The sequence below is a fragment of the Cavia porcellus genome, unplaced genomic scaffold (genome assembly GCF_034190915.1).
Source record: "Cavia porcellus strain 051 isolate PalLab524CR breed Dunkin Hartley unplaced genomic scaffold, mCavPor4.1 scaffold_8, whole genome shotgun sequence".
NCBI lineage: Eukaryota > Metazoa > Chordata > Mammalia > Rodentia > Caviidae > Cavia > Cavia porcellus.
In genome coordinates this window covers 24,322,397-24,327,232 of record NW_026947491.1, presented here as the reverse complement: position 1 = coordinate 24,327,232, position 4,836 = coordinate 24,322,397, and positions in this window count along the sequence as shown.

Sequence of the window (4,836 nt, the reverse complement as noted above, 5' to 3'; positions counted from 1 at the left end):
TCTTTCAAATAAAAAAAACATTTAAAAATTTTTCTTCTGCAACATTGGTGCCAGAATCAGTTCCAAAATCCCATATCTATAAGAGCTTTGAAGCCATGCTTTATAGAATTTTTGAAAAAGACTTTGGAATAAATCCTAACAGTTTACTAAGGTTAGCATGATTTGTACTTCTTTAACATGAATTTATTTTGCATATAAAATATTGCATATTTCTTTAGGTGGAGCTTATTAATTTCACACACTTGGAACAGATCAACATTTTTTATAACTCACAAGTGACAAAAGTCAAAGACAGTCTTGTCACTGACTAGAAAAACTTTAAATATTCATATACTTTCCTCTATGATTATAATTATAATAGCTAACATTATAACTAGCCTAAAATTCTGCCAGAGAGCACTTCACCTCTTCTGTCTCATTTCCTCCTCATCAGATCCTAAGACTGTTGTTGTGTTACGAGATATAATTCTACAAAAAGCTAAGTAACTTACCTGCAGTCACACAGCTTAACACAAGTCTTGGAATTTGAATCCAGGCAAAGCTTTTACCCAAAGCCCTCTTGTTCAGCTTCTTTGTGTGGAAGGAAAGAGAAATAATGGAAATGGATTTCTGGAAGAAGGTAAACATTAGAGTCTGGGGGATTGCTGTATTAAGTATTTTAAAACCTGCTCAAAAGTTTAAAATTGCAAAATTAAGACAGGAACAAAACCAGCCCATAATGACTACTAGCCATTACCACTTTAAGCATCCTACTAGCATTAAAATTAATTTTACATTATCCATGTTATCTAGGACTTGGAAGAACACAAAAAATCATCATCCTCAAAAGAAACTCAGACCTCATTTCAGTTAGCAGTTTCAGTCTTTTCCATGACCGAACACTTTAGAGAATAGCCTTGTTACTACAGTTTGTAAAATGGAATGCTGTAAAACTTTGTGAGTTCCTTTTTCCTCTCTGATTTATGCTGCAGCAGAAGGTGAACTTAAAGCGCATATGGGTCTGTTTAAATATAGGCAGGTCAAGGAGAAACATGTCATGTCAGGAACTGTTTCAGAGGAATAATCCACTCCTTGTTAATTTAACATTTTGTCAAAATGCCTATGAAGTGTGCAATATATCAGATATTGTCTTATCCATTTTTCACATTCAGATTTCTTCTTTGAGATGTGGCGAGCTGAGCACTAAGAAACGAGTCACAAAGAGCCAGGGTACACGGGCCTATAGTTAAACTAAGGTCGTAGAGCTGAGCACCAAAAATGCAAGACCGTATAGTCTGTCCTTTTATTCTAGAGATTTCAAGGTTTTCCTATCCTCTGAAATACTTCATATCACCATTCATGAAAACATTGTTTCTTGGCTGCTAAGCAAATAAAATCAGAGTATTTCCTTCAGAAATGTAAATTCTGGAAATAGCTGAGTACCTTTTTATAAGTGTTTTATAATAAAGGGTGACTTTTTTTCAATATGATGCTTGCATCCAACTCTTGCTATAAACATTTGATGTTCTGTAGCAAATCAACATTTAAATACTAGGTTTGTCTGATTTTTTGTTTTTTTATCTGTTTGTTTGTTTTGTAGATATACCACAAAAAGAACCCACCTTTTCTTAGTTTTTAGTATCATAAATCATAGACCTGTTATTTCCTTCTTTCCATCTACAATTTACAACTTCCAGACAAATAGCACTGTCTCTGGAAAAACAGTAACTTTATTTCTGCCAGTGATGTTTTTGTTCATTTTTGGTTTGACTTCCCAGAACAGTAGGACTGACAGGATCGTGGAGGAACTTTTAGGACCATGTACTCACAGACGTGGTCCTCTCTACTCATAGACTGCCACCACCAAGGTCACTATGTACTGAAATCGATCAGCCAAGAAGGGTTTGTTCTTATTTCAGGTCCAGTTATAGACCTTAGGAGTATCCTTCTCACTATGTCAGGAAAAAGGGTTATAGTACTCTTTTCTTACAGTAAAATAAGAGGACGATACCTGCTGTCTGGTAGGCATCCTGTGACCTTTGCAGTAGTCTATGGAATAGAGACATAGTATCACGTTCTCCTGCAGAGTAGGTATTGAGTGCTCCTGCAGTCTAAATGGCATCATTCAATTATGGTGTGCCAGTGTTGCTGAGCTAATTTGTAGAAAAGTCTTGACTGCAGGTCTCTTGATTTTAAGATTTTTTTTTCCAATCTGTTTTGTTTTTCTTCTCACCTCTGAACTCCTATTTGTTTGTGTTTTATATGGTTCTGCCATGTACCTTGTCACTTTGAGCAGATATTCTTATTTTTACTTGACAAATGAGGAAACTGAAATGCAGAGCACATGGCTTGTCTGTGGTCACTGGGCCGGGAAGGCAGAGCAAGTCTTAGATACTCTCTTCTGATCCCAAATTAATATATTTTCCACTGCACCACAGCAGTCACTGGAGTTTACAATCTTGCTTAAGAATCCACATTAAACACTTGAAGTAAAAAATATTAAGTCTGAAAACTTGCACCACCACTTACAGTGGGAGGTCAGAGCCCCAGGGAAGTGGTTTTTCAGTTTTTCCTATTTCCTCTATTCTCTTTGCCTCTCTTCTCATTTTCTGAGCCCTGTGCAGTTCAATCTTTCCATTTCCCTGTATCTCCCTAGTCAATCTGCTTTCCCTGAACTTCATTTGACTTGCCTATTAAATATTTCCAAGTGCAAGTATGACATTCTTTTCATCCTTAAACATGGTTGTCCTCACAAAAGTTCTAATTTGCTGAGAACTATTTCTCTTTGTGTAAACTCCAGTGACAGTTGCTCATTATTTCACAGGGTTTACTTGTTCATACAGATTGTTAAATACCTTCCATGTTATTCCAAAGCTTATGTGGCTGCGCAGGAAATTCTCAATGACTCAACTCTAGCTGCCTGCCAAGTACCACGGCTGTGAGCAGCTCTCCCTTCCCTGTGCGGCCTGCCTCTGCCTCTGCCTCTGCCTCTGCCTCTGCCTCTGCCTCTGCCTCTGCCTCTGCCTCTGCCTCTGCCTCTGCCTCTGCCTCTGCCTCTGCCTCTCTGCCTCTGCCTCTGCCTCTGCCTCTGCCTCTGCCTCTGCTTTGCTGAGAGCCGCGGTGGCAGCAGGCCTGTCTTCTTGGGCTGTGGTTGTCTTCCTAGTATTTTGGCCTAGCTAAAGCCTCGCTCATTCCAACACAGGGCCTTGCACCCTTCCTGGTGAGACGGGGAAGAGGGTGAAGAAGTACCCTGAGGAGCCCTGCAGCCCTGTTACCTGGGCTCAACACTCCATTCTGCCAAAGCTTTCTCATCACTGTTTAGTTAAACTGTGTCTTAATTTCCTCATTTGTAAAACTGCAATCAAGATTTTATTTACCTCTTGGGGTTGCTTGTGAAGACTAAATGAGTTAAAGAGCATATAAATATTGTCCACTAATCTGAAATGTTAAGGTGATGAGCGTAATACAGCTTGCAGGATGCAGAGTTCTGTTTTCATGAGCTCATTGAATCCTTGTTAAGTGCCTAAAAGCCAACATCTTTATCACCACTTATAATGGAGAAATTTAACAGAAAGGAAAATTGATTTCCCTGAGTTTTTATGGGTAGGAAATGGTAGAACAAAAAGGGAAATCTAGGTCAGTCTTCTTTCTGTAATAATAATAGCTGTGGCTGATATTTATTCAGTGCTTATGGACTACCAGATAGTGTGCTCTTTTGGAATTTATACTAAGCCTTTAAAATAAGCAGCCAATAATACCCCTTTTTCAGTTCAGGGGCTTGAGGCTTGGTGAATTCAAGGAACTGTTTTAAAAAATCAAGTCAAATTGAGAATGACTCAAAATGTAAAACTTTTTTGATAAGAGTAATATTTTAAAGCTAGATGATTAAAATCTAGCCAATAGAATTTTTTTTTGTAAATAACTTCTATTCAATGGAAGACAACAATGACAAATACAGAAACTCTTATGGAGATTAAGTGTGAAAATTTAGAATTTATTTAATGTTATCTACAGTGTAATACATTTCCAAAAGGAGTCTAGAAGAAACAAATATTTCAAATTATATGATAAGCTGTATTTCATCAACTATAAGACACAGTTTTCCTATTAGAATTATAATCAGAAATCTCTCTGTGTCTCTCTCTCTCTCTCTGTCTCTCTCTCTCTCTCTGTCTCTCTCTCAATTTTTCTCTCTTGTTTGCTTCTTTTTTGTGGTATTACAGATTGAGTCTAATACATTTTCACTGGGTCACATCCCCAGTCTTTTTTGTAAGTTTTGGGACAAGGGTTTACTCAGTCACTAGGTTGCCAGGCTGCCCCGACCTTACAAAGCTCCTGCCTTAGCCTCCCAAGTGCTGGAATTACAGTGTGCATCACCACACCTGGTGTGATTTTTATGATTAGTGATACATGAAGAAGTGATACTTTTTATAGATGGTGACTTTTCAAACTTCAGTGAAGCCTATTATTTTGTACACTTCTCCACTGTGAGATATCATTAGTAGAGACTTCAAGTTTTTTTTTATTTATAAGCAAGGTAGATCCTTGATATAGTCTAGCAAACTTCACAAGAAATTCTTTTTCATTTACAATGCTCTGCATTTCATTGGAAGTTATGATAAATCACAAGTTGATGTAGCACAGGAAGAAGTATGTGGCAAGTTTTCCCCAGGCAGATTTATGTTGATGCTTTACAAGAAAATAGAAATCAAATGTGAGAAAGTCAGTGTGCTCTTTGAACATTTAAGATGTCTTTGGCTTCATGAAATCACAGTTTAAACATTTTCAAGCTCAGTTTCAAAAGATATTAACTACTCTGAAATTTCTCTACTATAAGCTTTCTCTCTGACCCTGAGA